The sequence below is a fragment of the Lagopus muta genome, chromosome 17, assembly GCF_023343835.1.
Source record: "Lagopus muta isolate bLagMut1 chromosome 17, bLagMut1 primary, whole genome shotgun sequence".
Classification (NCBI taxonomy): Eukaryota; Metazoa; Chordata; class Aves; order Galliformes; family Phasianidae; genus Lagopus; species Lagopus muta.
In genome coordinates this window covers 7,847,845-7,864,467 of record NC_064449.1, presented here as the reverse complement: position 1 = coordinate 7,864,467, position 16,623 = coordinate 7,847,845, and the positions used below count along the sequence as shown (strand labels likewise).

Here is a 16,623-nt window from a genome sequence, read left to right as displayed (position 1 = left end):
GCATTCATTTAATTCCTTTAACCAGCTCATCCTCATCAGCTGCCCTTTCTTTAGCAAATATATACTTGCACTACTGGCATCAACTTTGTGTACTGGTTGAAATAAGTAACCAGTGGCTTTCAAACTAACTTTCATTACGCTGCTGCAGTATTGCGTGTAGAACAACCTGTATAGATAGGTTGCAGGAAGCCCTGCAGAATGCAAGCAATCCATATCTCTAGCAGAGGAAACACGCGTGCCTTGTGGTAGGCCATGCCTCATCTGCATGGAAGGCTTTACAGATAATTGTGTTGGTTTTTTTGGATTTTTTTTCCTTTTCTTTTTAGCTTGGGTGGGAGAAAAAGAAAAACAACAGAGGATAGTTTCCAATAGGGAGGATAAAACAGTACAAATTAAATCCATTCTCTGGCCAGGGTAACAATTGCAATTTCCTGCTATTCCTTGGAAGCTGTACAGCCCAAGAGGGAGATATTTCAAGACCGGTGTGTCAGGGATAGAAATGCATGCATCTGGTTATTTTTAATGGCAGCTCTGTCCCTAATTTTCAGCGCTGGCCTTGATGAAATGCCAGCTGTTTCATTAACCTTCGTCAGCATGGCAAAGGACAAAAGGTGGCTCATGATGTCTGCACCTGAGACAAAGCTTCTTTTCCCAGCAAGCTGTTGAAGATTCTTAGCTGTAGCAGGCAGCACTTTGAGTAGAGAATGGAGAGAAGGGTAGAAGAAAACGCTGTGCCTCCATGAAGATTTGTGTAACAGAGTCTGCACAAGTTTTGTATCTGCAGTCTTCACTACTGCTGTCTGTGAGCTAGAACAAAGTTTCAATCAAGGTAACCATTTTCCTCTATAGGCCAAGAAAAATATTAGGTTTATTTTCAGACCATTAAGAATGGTCTTTCTGAATAGCCTTGTTTTCCTTGCTTCATATGGGCTGCTAAAACAGAAAGAAAAAGCACAATTTCACAACTATGGCAGCTGTGAGCTGCCACATGGGTTAGACCCCGACAAACAGAATCCTAACTGTGCCTTGGAAGAGCTTTTTCAGGGCCTGAGATTTAATCCACGGCCACAGCCAAAGGATTAGTGCTCCAGTGGTAGTGCTGGGCAAAAGGCAGGATTTTTGTTCCATGAGAAATGTGGTGGGCTGGGGGTGGGAAGGGGGAGAAAACACAAAGTCAGATTTCTTCCAAGCTCTGGTTTGTAGTGGTGTCAGCACTAAGGAAGCAGCACAGTGCTGCTCTGGCCCCCTCCTCCCTGCACGTTCTGCTTTGCAGCTACGACCAGTTCCTACCAACCACAGTCACTGTCATGGTTGCTACCTCCTCCCTCCGCTTTTTGCAGAAACACAATCCATCACTGTAAGCCCCGCTCATGAGACAGCAGTCTGAACAATGTGTTCAGTCGGGCTGGTGGCTGCTGGTCATGGGAAGGCTCCTGGTGATGCTGGAGATGTTGTGTTGTTTGGCACAGCCCTCGTGCACCCAGAAGGCTGCTTCCAGCCCCGGGTTCCAAGTGGTGAAAGACAGAGCTGTTTGGGCTGCAGCCTCAGGAGGTTTGGATTTAGCTTATCGTTGAGATCAGACTCGCTGATCTTAAAATGTCAGCAGTGAGCTATGGAGCAAGAAGAGGGGAAAAAAGAAATCCTTGCCCAAAATTCAGGCAGCGCTAGTAAATGTCAGAGATTTGCACAGAAGGAAGTCTCAGGGCTGGGAGGCGTGCTGACATGTAGGCTTTTGGTGAAAGCATCTCCCCCAGGTCCTCACCATCTTGTCTCATGGACACCGAGGCCTCCCGCTGGGAGCAGCCCAAGGCAGTGCTGAGCTGGCCCAGGGCTGCCACAGCTTTGTGACCCATTCCAGAACCAGGCGTGTTGAGTGAAGCATTGCTCTGCCAGGCTCCTCACCTCCAAGTTCTGCTCATCAGGACAGGCATCAGATTCCTAAAAGAAAGGGCTTTTTTTTCCAAGCAGCAATCATGACTATACTTTAACAGGGGACAAACCGCATTTGCCCTAGGCATTTCCAGCACACACAGAGAATCGTAGAATGGTTTGGGTTGGAAGGAACCTTTAAGATCATCCAGTTCTAACCCCCCGCTGCAGATGGCAGAACTCTTTTGACACAGGCTCTGGCCACCAGCTGCATGCCACGTTCAGGGAGCATCCCAGGGGCAAGCACAGCACATCTGAGAGCTGAGGGAAGGCCCTGAGCCGGAGCTGTTTCTACTGCTAGACAGAGGGCCTGTAAGAAATAAGCCAAGTATTCTTGAAAAGGAAGCAATCCAAGACAGGAGAAAGTTAATTACATTAAGACCGGAGATGCTGGAAATACTGATTCTCCAAGCAGTGGTACAACCCTAGCTTCAGCTTCTGGCACATTTAACAGCTAAACTCTCCCAGTCTAGCTGCAAACAGCAGCAGGTCTTTACCTCATAACCAGGTCGGGTTAGATTGAAGGAGGTGTCGTCCATTTAAATGCAGTCACCTGCAGAAGAGAATCACAGAATCACAGAATGGCCAGGGTTGGAAGGGACCTGGGCTGCCTTGTTCTTGGCATAGACAAACAGGCTCGCATCTGGTGTGCCAGATCTGGAAGGGAGCCTGCTGAGATCACTGGAGTCCCACCTGTTTGCACTGTAGCTCAGTGCATCCAGGTCATATGATTTGCCTTGTCACACTGAAATGGGGACGAGTGTAGAGACAGGTTCTGAATTATTAGAAAATCCACTGAGAATAGCAATTGTCTGAAAGCTTGCTTTCCTGCAAAACAGAACTTCTCCTCACCACGGCATTTAGCACATTCAAAGGCAATGCCAACATACAAAAGCCAAGAACTAGAGGCCTGTGATTTGCCTTTGCCATCTCTGTGCTACTGCACTTGGGAGAATGTTCCATAAGTTTCATTAAGGTCTGGAACTGTGAGCCAGGTTCTCCAGGACATCCGCTGCAGGCAAGGAGAAAAAGAGTTGCTGCTGTTTGCAGTGCCTGGGCCAGGTCTTGGGTTGAGTTTTGAGTGAACCTGGGCCATCTGGGTGGGACCCACTGAAGCTAGCAGGCTGTGTGTGGTTTGGATTCAGGTCCTGGTAAAACTAAGCTCCAGTCTTGAGGAGCACAGCTTGCTCCGTGGGCCTGGAGGACCCTTTCTGAATCCAGCGGTACAGCCGAAGGAGAGGTGGTGTGGGAAGTTGGCTGGCTGTTCATTCTACACCAATGCAGAGCACCTGGGCTTCTGGATGAGATGGGATTTAGTCAGAGGGATGGAACATGGCATTGTCTGGAAGCAAAATCTTGAAGCTACAGCAACAGGGTTTCATCAGAACTAGTATGTTAGGGCAGACAAAGACTTGACAGTAATGCTGGATTATACAAACCGTGGCAAGATCCCACCAGAGCATTCTTCAGGGCTCAAACAGCCAGCTGCAAAATGCATCCATTTAGAGAGGGATGTTCGTGGGCAGCCTGTGTGAAAATGTGCACATCATCTTGGCTTTGGATCGGCTGGAAGGATGTTTTTCTTGCAGGCTGAGAGCAGCAAAGGTTATTAATCTCTGAAAAAATCTGGGGCACTATGTTGAAGTGGGTTTTCATCAGCCTTGTGCTATTGTGTGTGTATATCTTGGTTTTACTAATGATTCAAATGAAAAGTAGTCAGGAGCAGTGCTTGGAGAAGGAGGTTTTCCTGTATTTATTTTGGATGCATGTCCAGTGGAAAAGTATCTTCCAAAGCATTTTGCTTGGCGACATGGGCTGTTTCGTTTGGAGAACAATTGATGGTGATGATGAGTGGTGTTAGATGTGATCACTGTTCGACAGCTTTTTGACTTGCCTGCAAGTCAGAGCAGCAAATTCCACATGACTGCACACGTGTGCCGAGGAGCAGGCATGGAGACAGTGGCCATGGATGAGCTGCTGGACACGTTCAGTCAGGTCTTTGCCAGACTCTCAGCAGGCACAGCACAGGTTGTTGGTGCGTTGCCTGGCTGTGGTTTGTTCGCTGTGCACTCTGCGTTTTGGTGAGCTAGCCCTGGACAAACACTGCCCGACAGTGTGGGTATGCTGCAGAGATCAGTTTAACCTATTGGCACTGTGCATGGTACATGACATAGTTGCTGGAGCAGTCTGCTCCCATTGACTTCCCCAAATGTAATGAGGTAAATCCTAGCTGATGCTATCCTGGCACCCTACTCATGCCTTCCCAGAACAGTCGTACCAGCTGTAGCCCTGCCTACCTCCAGAAGCAAGGATGAGGGGAGTGATATGCTCATACTCATCCTGTCCCCTCATTTCCTGCACAGGCCATTGGCAGCTCACTGCAGAGGGGCAATAAGGAGGGTTAAATCAGTGAGGGTTAAGCCATTTGTCTGTCTTCATTGCTGAAAAAAGAACAGCCATCTGCCACATTCATTTCCTCCCTTTCTGCAGACTCCTCCAAGCAATTGCCTGCGGTCTCAGTGGCACAAGGAATAAATCCAGTGCAACTTTGCTGAAGTCTTCAGAATTGCTCCCAGGGAGCAGAGCAGGGCCTCCGAGAGTTTCCTAAGCTTCACAGCCATAGCCACAAGGCAAATAAAATGAGATTAACCAATTACAATTAAAATGAGAGAGAACTGCTTTTGACAGTAATTTTGAATTTCCCCTAAAAGCAGTTCCAGCTGTGACCTCTGACTCGTGCAGCGTTCGCCTGAGATCTGCCCCTGGTTGTTTGTTATAACTGACGCTTTCAAGGACATTCAGTCCTGCCTTAGAAGGTTTCCTAGGTGAAAAAAAGAAGTGAAAAATGGAAGAGGAACTAGCACAGGGCATCCCTGCAGTGAGGCACAGACATGAGAGACCTTCTGCCAAGCAGACAAGAACAGCCAGGCAATCTCCAGTGGATTAAGTAGGTTAGTGCTTGCATCAAATCCCCCCAGCCCAGTACTGCTATGTTCCTATCATGCAACTGTGAACCCCATTCTGGCATCATTCATGTTGCCATTGAACAGATCTTTCCCACAGAGAAGCTGGCTGTGCACAGACCTTGCCCTCGCTTTGGGAAGAGAGCAAGGCTGTGTCTACAAGATTGGAGTAAGTATCATCATTCTTATTCAGAGATTTTGAAAGGGTTGTTTGTTATGCAGCCGTGCTACACAAACAGCTTTCAACTTAGCAATAGCACCCAGTCCTTCCCCACTACTTGATTCCCTCAAATGAGTGGGTATTTTTGACTCACTCCTTGGCCCGTTCTGCCATCCTCCAGCAGAATTTATCCCAGTGCTGTCCAAAAAACTATCCTGGAGGGGGAGATTTTGGAGGACTGATGAGGGATGAGTAACACAGTGGGGTGTGGATTTTCACCCAAATATCAGCACCCTGCAGCCTTCACTCATCCTAGGTGCTGCTGCTTCTTCCCATGCGGAGCGTGGAACAGATTTCTGCATGGGCTGGTAAGCAAGTAGCCTCTGTTGCTGGTATTGCCCATGTATCTGCAGACACATTCAGTGGCCGTGTGAGCCTCCTACACACCGTGTTTCTGCTGGCACAGTGTTTCCGCATTCTGACCAGGAGCTGACACACTTGAACCTTCTCCATCTTGCAGCACAGCTGGATCAGTTTCCCGTGCTGCAAGGAGACAAGGCTGTGAGAACAGTGACTTGAGCCAGTGATCAGGAGTGTAAAAATACATGTGAAGTTGCTATTTTTACTCTTTGGGCACAGAAGATGAGAGGGAGAGCAGACAGAGATAAAGAGAAATGTGCAACTCTGAAGGCTGCCTTACCTGAGTCAGACAATGGAGTAGGTTATTTGTGCTCTGCCAGATTTGAAAGCCTTCCAGGTGCTGTAGCACTCTGCTGTTGAGGTCAGTACAGCAGTCACCTTTCTTTCTAATTTCCTTTGTCATCAGTAATTTTAAAGGAATGCATTATGCTACAGAGATGAGGTCTGAAAGCAATTTTGGTGACATTAATGCTGTTCTCTATCTCCACACCACTTACGTTTATTTCGTTCGGAATGATTCAACTTATATTCAGTGCTGTCACACATGGGTGACTTTCAACACCGCTTTGTGTAAACAACAATCTGCCCATACTCAGCACAGTCTGATATCTCTGCATCTGCAAACACCATTGTTTGATTTGTAAGATACCTGGGTTTGCATATGAATTGTTACAGTCCATTTCCTAAAAGCTTCCCACGATGTACGTTTCCCATTCTTCCAGGCAGCTCATCTGAGGGTTTTGTATTGATGCGGCTTTTCCTGCAGTCCTGCCTTAAACGTTGTTGCTATAAATTGAACTGATATCTTCTTGGCCCTCCCAGACTCTGGAGAACAGTGACTGTCCTCCTTGCAAATATTGGAAAACCATTATCGTGTTCCCCTCATTCTTCTCCCTTCTAGACTAAACAAACTCATTTCCTTCCACCTATCTTTACAGGTCATGTTTTCAAAACATTTTTATCATTCACTTCATTCTCTGCACACATTCCAGTTAGTCTATTATCTTCCTTAAAATGCACTTCCCCAAACTGGACCTAGATTTAACACTGTAGGGATTAAATCTCTCACCTCAGAGTAAATCTCTTACTAGCTTCATTACATCCTGTTTGGAGCTGTGGCCTGTGCAGCCAGACAAGGCATTCCCCAAACGGTTTGTTTTTCCAGCTATGCTCCATTTGGAGATACTCAGACCAAACGTCAGGGCACCATTAGATGTGTTCCTCTCCAGTTCAGAAACCCTCCACTGGAGCTCATCAGGGGGCTCCGCAGGTGTTCCTAGTTTAGTTTTCACAAAGCATATCAGTATGCCTGAAACCAAACCAAGAAAGGATGCATCTCTTAGTTCTCTGCCTGACTTCTCCTATTTGTGGAAAACATATAAAAGGAGGGAAAAATATATCCTGGACAAACTAAACAGCCCCATACCTGCCTCGTAAGATCTTACAGCCCTTCAAAATATTTGCTTAATCTCCCAGTGTCTTGGCAGGATACATAGGTATTAGTGCTTGCAGGTGTTCTTATCCATTGATCTCAAAACATTCTCCTCCTTCTTTTAAACATGGGGAGGCTGAGGTGTTTGGAGTCTCAGTTTTCATAGGCAACAAAGATCCCCTGCTCCATTTAAAGTCTATGGAAAATGTGGGTTGCAAGCCAGCTGGAGAATTGAGCTTCAAGTGACACGCTGAGGTCCCACTGAGAGTTAACACACAGTCAGGAGTTGGAGCCCAGGCTTCCAGAGCATAATGAGCAGAACCAGGCTGCCTTCCACTCCATCATATGAACACACTAGCACAGCCACATGCTCAAACCCATGCTTAATAACCTACCCGGTCATGGTCGGCGTCACAGCACTCTGGATAGGAGTTGGGTTGATCGCAACTTGCTCACCAACTACAAATCTTCTTGTTCATCTCATATTTGGTTGCAAGCTGCATAGCTGAAAAGCACGTTAAAGAAAACAAATGGCACCTGCACCAACCCTGCCATATACCAGCAGTAAAAGATATTAATAGTTTCCAGGTCTGTATTTCGTAAGTTGGCTTGCCAAAACTCACCTGCCCTGCGTGAAAGAGGGGGCTGCTCAGTGCTGGTCTGTGAACAAAAAGCTGGTCTGTAGAAGACAAATCTGGGGGAATTTTTTAAATTCCAAAAATAGACAGAGGGGGAAATATGCCAGTAAGATGGATCTCATTTCATTTCCCAAATCCCTCTGGTCTCCAGAGTTCATTCTTTGCTCTTAATGTTTCATGCTACGGCTTATTTTAGTCTCCTTAGTGGAAAGTTTAAAGGATTTACTTAAAGGCAAATCTTCAGCTGGCATAAACTGTCACAGCTCTCTTGACTTCAGTTGCCTTCAGTAGAGGAGCTGCCCTTTAGCATTTAAATTGCTTATTAGAAAGTGGAAAAGCAAGTTGCTTGAAGTCATTTGCAAAGAGAATGGGGAGTATAAAGCTAGGGGCCACAGTATAGATCTCAGATGAGAAACAGCCTTTCTGCATGGACAGGTGCAAATATAGAGCAGTTGCAGCACACACTGCTTCTCAGATCGCCCTCCACAGCAGCTGTCAGTGCCCCCCAGCAGCACCGAGGGGTCCATAGGGTGTATCTGCTGAGCAGAAGGGAGGAAGGCTGCAAGCATCTCTTGCAGAGCACTGAATGAGCCAGCCCTGGTGTCAGGTAAATTGGCCACATCCAAATAGCGCTTCATTGTGCCAGGGAGATGTGTGCAGAAGCACCAAGGGGGTTGTAATAAATATTTTCCAAACTGCTGATTAATTCTAGGGGGGAGTATGTCTTGGAACACACGAACCCACTTGCTACAGCCTCCCAGCCAGCCAGGAAAGTCACTGCTTCAGCCATATGTCTTGGGATAGAGGCTCCCTCTTGTATCTGGCAAGTGTCAGTGGCCCATCCAAGAGCTGTCTTGCTTTCAAACTCCATCTGCACTGACCTGTTGTGCAGCAACACGGTACTGTCATCACTGCTCAGTTCCCAGCTCATCTCCTTGTACTGTTTTGTGCCTCACTGCGTTGTTTTCTTTGTTTTCAAAGGAACTTTGTGTGAATCTATAGCAGAGTGGTTCAGAATTATCAGTGATCCCTTCATGAATACATCCCTCTTCTCTCCTTCAGCATCACTTGACTCTCAGGCCGCAGATGTTCAGTTCAGGCACAGCTCTGCTTCTCACTCCTCTCTCCCTGCTCTAGCGTGGCAGTCTTGATAACAACATCCATCTGGGCTTCCACCATGCATGTTGTCTTCCTTCTCTGGTTCCTCTGTCCTGTACCTCCTGACATAAATTTGAACAGTCACAATCCTGACCTCGCTGATTCTCTGCTCAATGGTATAAGCAGGGCTGTTCCGGATCGACACCAGCCTGACTAAGACCAGAGCAGATTGTCAAAGCCCAAAGGATTGAAATGGGGTTTTTTTGCCAGTGCCCTGGCTGGATTTGTGTCTCTGTAGGAATGTGTACACTTCCCTTCGCTTTTGCAATGGCACCAGGGTGTTGACGAACTGCAGTGCTGCTATTTATCCCTTAATTACTCCCATGACTCACATTAAAGTAACAATTTTCCATATAAAAAAACACAAGCAGAACTGACACCACTCGAGCTGCCTTTATTTTGAAACACATTCTGTACTTTGGGTTTCAAGGGTGGCAACTCAGGAGACAGCTTTATCCTTCTGGTGTCAGGGTTTGCTGGTCAGAGGAGTGAGACTCACTGGGCACTTTGCTCCAGGCCAGGGAGAAAAGGTTGAGCTGCTGTGCTACAGCCATGTGGGGCTGAGAATCACTGCACATGCTGTGAATTTTGGGGCAGATGAATGCTGAGCACGGCTCCAAACAGGGTGGTTCCTGTCCCCAGTGGTTTTGAGGTGTTCTTAGGACGTGTTCATCTGCTGATGTTCTTGCCAAGACGCTCCCTCTATTTGGTTTCCGTGCTGCTTTATGTTTTTACATGTCTCAAGATGCTCAAGCAAAGAGAGCAGTACAAGCGCCGCTCCTGGATCTTATCTGGGGATATTTATCCTGTTCTGTGCATTGTATTAATTACATGTGCCACAGCTGGGTGGGATCGTCCCTGCCTGTGTCAGTTTCTTTAAACAACTGATGCAATAATTAGCTGGCAGATATCACTCACATCCTTTGGGCCAGTCTGGCATCCACTCCTATGGGGTCTTCTATGGACTTTGATGGAGTCAGTGTCCCTGGAAGCTTTCAAGAGTTGTGAAGAAGTGGCTCTGAGGATCATGGTTAGTGGGCATGGTGGGGATGGATGGATGGATGGACTCAATGATCCCAGTGGTCTTTCCCAGAAACCTTCTGAAGCTCCTCATACGTGTTTGATACTTGTAAATTAGCATATACATGGGAGACAGGATCATCTGGAGGGGTCCTCATCTTTTACAAACATTCTTGCCTTGCCTTGGCACTAGACTTGTCAAAAGTTGTTCCAGTTCAGCTGTGGAGCCAAGAGAAACAAGGCAGAGCCTGAGCTGTCTGTTTGATTTCCCCACTTGCCGCTGCCATTATTTGCAGAAATTAGGTGTCCCTGGTGATGGTGGCCCAGGCCCTCCCCACTTTGTGAGGCAGGACCAGAGATGTGCACATGATTCCTCTGAGCTGTGCCTCAACGCTGAAATCATACAAGAAAGGGAGCACCCATGGCAAATCAAACACATCCAGATTTGGGGACATTGCCTCCCTGCACTCTGACCGGACAAAAACCGTCCTTGTGCTGTCCTTTCCCAAGTCGGGGGATTGTAATATCGATGCAGATGTAGACATGGGAGTGCTCAGAGCACTTTGCCATAGCATGCTTTAAGAGATTTGATGTATAGTCTGTTAAACTTGGCTGGTAATGTGCTTAGACTCTGTGCAGATAAAGTTGCCTTGGTGTGATACCTCTGCGCTCCCCTGACACACACTCTTTAGCTTTGCAAAGTGTGGTTTAAAACAAAAATTTTAAAAATGCAACTTTGGCTGTGCAACCTATGCAGGAAATGTGTATAGGAACCGTCTGCGCAGGAAATACCTACAAAGGGAAGCTGGGGGAGGGAGTGAAGCCGGGCAGACCTGGGTTCTTCTCCCAGCCCGTGTGCAGCTTCCCTTCAACTTCTGTTGGCTGTCTTTGTTTTGCTTCCTAGGCCCCACATGTTACAAATGTCCTTAATGAGGGTTTGTCAGCTTTCCACCACACTGGAGTCTTGTCATGGCTCTTCTCCTCTGAAGCAGAAACCTGCAGCCGTGGCTTAAGCCAAACAGAGCTGGAGCTCAGGAAACCACTGGGCTGTTCTGAAAGCCTGCCTCAGAGGAGAGCCCTAGGTTTCTGAGTTGAACTAGGACTGAATCAGTAATATAAGCATTAAGCTGAATCTCTTTCCCTAGAGGCCTTGTCTCTTCATCTCCCCTATTGCTCCCGAGAAGCTGATGAAGTGGGAGTGCCTCATGGCACTGTCTCCCTCACACCACCGGAGCCCCCTGCATGGGGATTTTCAGCCTGGGCTGAAAGGATACAGGGAAGGAAAGGACAGTGATGTCTGAGGAGCATCCACCAGAGAGGGATCAGGACAGGAGCAGACAGGATAGGAGATGGGCCAGATAGGGGCACACTGGCCATCACCTCCTTTCTGCCCCACACAGGGACAGCTGTTGGTCCAGGGACAGCTGCTGCTTGACTGACTGCAGCACAGTGTCATGGGGCCATTCCCATGGTGGGTACATGTGGGTACAGCAGGCAAAGACAAATAGAAGCAAAGGAACTACAGGGGAAAAAAAAAGTCAAAAAAAAAAAAGCAAAGAAACAGAAAACACAATAACTATCTCCCCCGTGAAAATCTTCACAATTCAGTGTCCTGCTGCAGGGTTATTGCCTCGACTCATCTCACGCATCTGCCAGCAGCAGTTTCTGCTTTCAACAAGTGACTTTGAAATATGTCACCATTTCAAGTGGGAAGGCAGAAAGATGGGAACTGCCTTGTTCCCTTTTCTACTCTGGGTTTAACAGAGGGCTGAGACGCAAAGCACAAAGCAGGGTATCTTCACACCTCCACTTGACCTGGGCCATTCAGCCACAGCAGCCAGGCTGCAGCTTTGCCCTGTACATGGAGATGGCTCTGCCAAACACCCTTCACCTCCCAGCTTGCAGAAATAACACCTTCCTCAGTTCTTTTTCCTCCGTTGATCAGTGTGAGGTGACAGCAGCAAGTGGCTGTGCTTTCACAAGCATGGGCTCCAAGGCTGCTCTAGGTAAAGAGCTTAATCACCTCTTGCATGTCTCTTGAATCAGGGACATCTCTCAAGCCCAGCAGCTTCAAAGACACATCCCCTGCACTCTATCAAAACAACATTCAGAAAGCAGCTTGAATTTCTTCCAGCTGGCCTCATGTTACACAGATCCCTATCAGCACCTGGGAGGAAAGAATTAGCAAGAAAAACAACCGTCTCTTTAAACTGGTGAGAGAAAAAATAAAAAATCTAAGAAAATGGCCATGTAAAACACATAGATTTAGCCCAATAATGTCCAACCAGTGCAATCTTTTCCTAAAACTGTTTGAGGTAGAAAGCAGCCTAATGGTTGGATTTTCTTGTATCAGCCAGAGACTTTGAACACTAATAGCAGAGCTTTACCAAAGCCAGGTGCTCTTGCACAGGTACTGCCTGTATCACCTCCCTCCTGCCATTTGCAGTGAGCTGGGCCCTCCTAGGCAGAGTGCTAACACGGCAGGAGCACGTGCCTGTGGAAGCAGAGGTCAGCAGAGCAGACAGCCCAACACACTGGAGTTTCAAAGGCACCCACATGGCTCTCCTTGCCAACCCAGCCAGCCACCACCAGGGATTTCTTGTGACTCTTTCCTCAGCAAAGCACCACAGTCGCAGACATTTCCCTTTTAGTGGGAGATGAAGCAGTCGGGCTCAGGGTGAGCAGTGGGAGAGCCTGGAACAGTCAGCTCCCTTAGCAGCAGAGCTTCCCACACTCAAAGCTCTCCCCAGTCTCCACGGGTCCCTTTTGTTGTGGTTTGCTGAGCCGCTTCCTCCTGCACAGCTGTCCCACACCCTGCCCAACCCTGCAGCCATCCTCAGCATCGCTCCTTTGGTGCACGGACCGACTCACTGGCACACAAACAACTCCTTTGAAAGAACAGATACCCTCCATTTCAAAGAGCAAAGTCTGCAGCTGGGGAAAACTGGCAGAAGACACAAACTGAATTTGTTTTCGCTTTGTGCTCCCTGTGGTTCCTCGCACAAAGGGAGGAGAGCCCTGCAGCACGAGATGGGATTTGGGGACCAGAACTTGGTGCCTTTGCATGTTAGAAATCATTTCCGTTAGCAAGCCTTACAAGTGCTGTCTCTGTTGGATCATCAGCGGATACAAGAGTTGCACTCGATGATCCTTATGTGTCCCTTCCAACTTGGATTGTTCTGTGATTCTGTGTTTCTGCATTTGGGACCCCACAGTGCTGTTTTTCTGTCTTTCCTAATACTGTCTCCCCTCAATTCAGACTGCTGATGGGCCCAGCTCCATGCTGGCTCACCTCCAAGGAGGGCATTATATTATGCCATCACTTCTCGTGCTGTTCTTTTATCTGGCAAATTTTCATTATGATTGGGAAAAAATCGCATCCATCATGGTTATTTAGCTATTACTCACAACTGTCTTCCCTTCCTATACCTAAATACAAAGGTGGATAAACACATAGGCAGATACGAGAATGAAAAGAGAATGAGAGAGAAGGAGCAATTCATGGTGATTACTGACCCAAATCAAGCCAGAAAGGGTGAGGAATTGCACTGAGCTGCACCAATTTACACCTTCTGAGATACTGACTTGCCCTGGCAGTAAAACATTTCTAATTACCTGAACTCAGCATACTGTCTGCTTGGATTTAGTGTGCAGTTAAGGGAAAATTCACAAGATGCAATTAAAGCAGAACTTACAGACTGATGTTTCAGCTTCTGAGAGTCAAAAAGGTGAGCTTGAGCACATGTAACTTCAGAGACAAACCTGATCTTCCTCTCTTGCTGGGAACATGCACATAACAACAGTGAGTGGGGCTTTCTTCAATTTGCTCTGTCCTGTGTGTATTTAAGATAACCCTTTTTTCCAGAATTTCATTTAGCTACTCATACCACAAACACAAGGACAGGTGGCCACCAGATCCAACTCAATTCTGTATGCTGGATTTCAAGCTCAGAAATTCATCTGGTTCTAGTAAAACATAGTCTGAAACCTGCCTGATGTTTAACCCAACCAGAGAGTTGTATTAAATTTCTAAGCCTTCCCAATCCTCGCAGGAGATTGAGAAGGCATTTTTAGAAAGGAGTTGATTAGGAGTTTAATTATCAGATATCAAAACCCATTCTGTTGCTGAGGTCTCACTGGAGAACGGCATTTTTAATGGGAGACTCCAATTCTGTTTGTTTCTTCTTGAAATTCAATGTCCGGACCTCGGCGGTGCATGCTCGGTCATGGCAATTTGAGCTGTTTTCCCATGGCTTCTTCTCATTCCTCTTCTCATCAGATCTTACTGCCATTAGCTGTGGGGTAGCAGGGCTCAGAACCTCAAGCGTGCCCTGTTCTAGGGAGCTGCTGTTGCACAGAGAGGACAAACAAGCCATTCTTCAGGGCCAAGGATGATGGAAGAGGACTTTGAGGCTCCACCAGACATTTGCACTTCTGCAGAATGGCACGTCCATGGGCGTGCAGGTGTCCAGGAGCATCAGAGCCACAGCAAAGCCTTCTTTGCCTCACCCCGTGTCCTCAAATCCTCTGTCCTTGAAGCTGACACGGTGATCATTTCACCCTCTTCAGAAACACCCGGCTATTTTATCCCTCATGCCACAGTCTGTTAGAGTTGTGTATACCGCCGCATCAAACGCTGTTGCTTCTATTTGCATAACTGTGGCATGGGGATGGCTGGCTGGAAACCAAACACCACTCCAAATGGCACAGAGGCGACAGCCATCTGTGTCTTTTTCACATTCGGTTTCATTGTTTTAGGATCGGATCCAACCGCTGCAACCTACAGTAACTCTAGACTTGTCAAGCCTCGGAGCTCTCCTTATAGCACGATCTGTGGTTTCACTGTGGAGAAGCAAACCTGGAAAAAAAGACTTGTTGGACTGAATCAGAAGTATTTTAGTTAGTGCAGCAGGAGCTGCCAGTGGTGAAAATAGCACTCCAGAGCATGAATGAACGGAATGGTGTTCCCTTCTGCGCACGTCAGACAATTTGAGCCTCACTCAGCATTACGGGTGTGCTGGGCAGTGTTCTCTCAAGATGTATTTCCATTGCCACGTCATAAATATAAATGTTCTTTATGAGATACCCGTGGACAGAAGGAATCTAGTGTTTGCTAAAGGTTTTCTTGATGATGTGCATTGAAAGCCTTCCTGTTTGGCATTAATTAACACAGTGTACTATGTTGCAATTTCCCAGCACAGACTTATCCAGACTCCTGCTAGGAACTGGAATTGGCATCGAGCAACATGCACGCCTCCACCCAGACCAGAACCCACCAAGATGTCCCTCCCTCAGATGAAGCTCGTGTGTCACTCACAACCCATGGCAGAGGACATGCAGCAGCTTGGAGCAGGTACAACTTTTGGCAATACAAAACCAAGCCATTTCTAACAGACCTGAGACTGGGACCTTCAAGAGGAGCTCTCCCTTGTGTCCCCAATGCCCAGTGCCTTTGGCTGGGAGCAGTGATACCCTCTTGGTTTGGTGTGTCCTGTGCTATTTCTAATGGCTAGATTCTGCCCTTGCTAACAGCCAAGAGAGAAGGGGATATGTGTGATTTTCCTGCTTGCTTTATCCTTTCTAGAACATCTAGCTATGTCTGAAAAGCATTTGCTGTCAGCCCCAAGCTGCAGGGATAATTCAATGTTGTGCCAACCCAACTGCCAAATGGTGAAAACTTTTGACTCGTGTGTCAGTAGTGTTTCAGAGAGCACACCTTAACATAGCTGAATAGCCTCTAAACTACCCAACTTTCTCCTTCTGCTCAGACATCCCACCACAGTTAGGCTGACCCATTCCTTGGCTCCCAAGCTCCCTGTATCGGCCTGAGGTGATTCTCCCACTGACTCTGGTGCACTCAGCCCTTCCCAGCACCATGCTTTCTGCATCCTCAGGGCTGTTACAGACAGGTCTCTGTGTACCCGTTCATCTTTTTTACACCAGCAGCCTTCCTTCGCATCCATTTCTTTTTTAACTCAGAAATACATTTGTTGCAAATAGATGCCAGCAGCTCTCAGTGCCAAGAAGATTCAGTGCTCCTTCTGCTTGCTCTGTTTTCCAGTGAACTGTATCAATTTTTGCTTGTTTCCCCATGACCTTTGGAGACCATTCAAAGTCATCTTCCTTTTGCTTTGCTTTAAGTTCAATCCCATGCATGTTGCCAGCTGATTTGTTGCCTGTTTTCACACGTCGCCAGCAAATCACCACCTCTTCATATTGTTTAGACAGTCATCAAATGTAGGCCTGCCAGCAGTCTTTGTTAATGGAATAGGAAGTCTTGGTACATCTCACTCATGTGGCCTGAAAGGAACCAGAAAGCTGTTTGATTCCAGCTGACAAATCTTTAAAGTCCAGTGTGGGACTTTCATGGCCAGAGCAGGGTCACTGAGCAAAGACTTTTGGTCTACTGATACGGATCCAAGCTCTGCCTATCTGTCTCCTGATACAGATCGTGCTTCAGCATGCTGGAATTTTGTCCTTCAAATTGTGCCAGAGGTTTGGCTTGTGCTAGCTTTGGCTGGAGACAGCTTGTATCATGGAGCCGGGTGGGTCTTTCCAGCTCCTCTCCTAAGCTGGTCCCAGTTACAGGCAGGTGGGATCACTGGAAGGTGAGGGGGCTGGTGGCTTGTAGCTCCGTCTGTCCTTGCAGCATCAGATCAGCAAGAGCCAGGGTGGACAAAGGAGCTCCAGGTAGGGTGCAAAGACCACAGAGCATGCTCAGGCTCAGCTCCAGCACCACACAGCCTGCAAAGTGCTGTTCCCATGCTTGGAAGGCTCCACCATTTTCACATACTCCTCAGAGAAATATATTAAGGCTGGTTTGTGGTACAGATTAGTTGAATACTGATTGATCCAGGTGGCTCAGTTAAAAGCAAGATTTCTTGTGATTCAAGACTAATTATT

The 16,623-nt window shown here is 47.3% G+C and overlaps 1 protein-coding gene across 1 annotated transcript in view; it reads left to right on the top strand.

Annotated features, from left to right (window-relative positions):
- The window catches only part of CCDC92 (coiled-coil domain containing 92), a 47,673-nt gene that overhangs the window by 14,851 nt on the left and 16,199 nt on the right, over positions 1-16,623 (top strand). Inside the window, exon 2 of the mRNA XM_048964380.1 lies at positions 14,917-15,073. The gene's annotated coding sequence lies outside the window, so the exon portion shown is untranslated. The remainder of the gene's footprint in view (positions 1-14,916; positions 15,074-16,623) is intronic.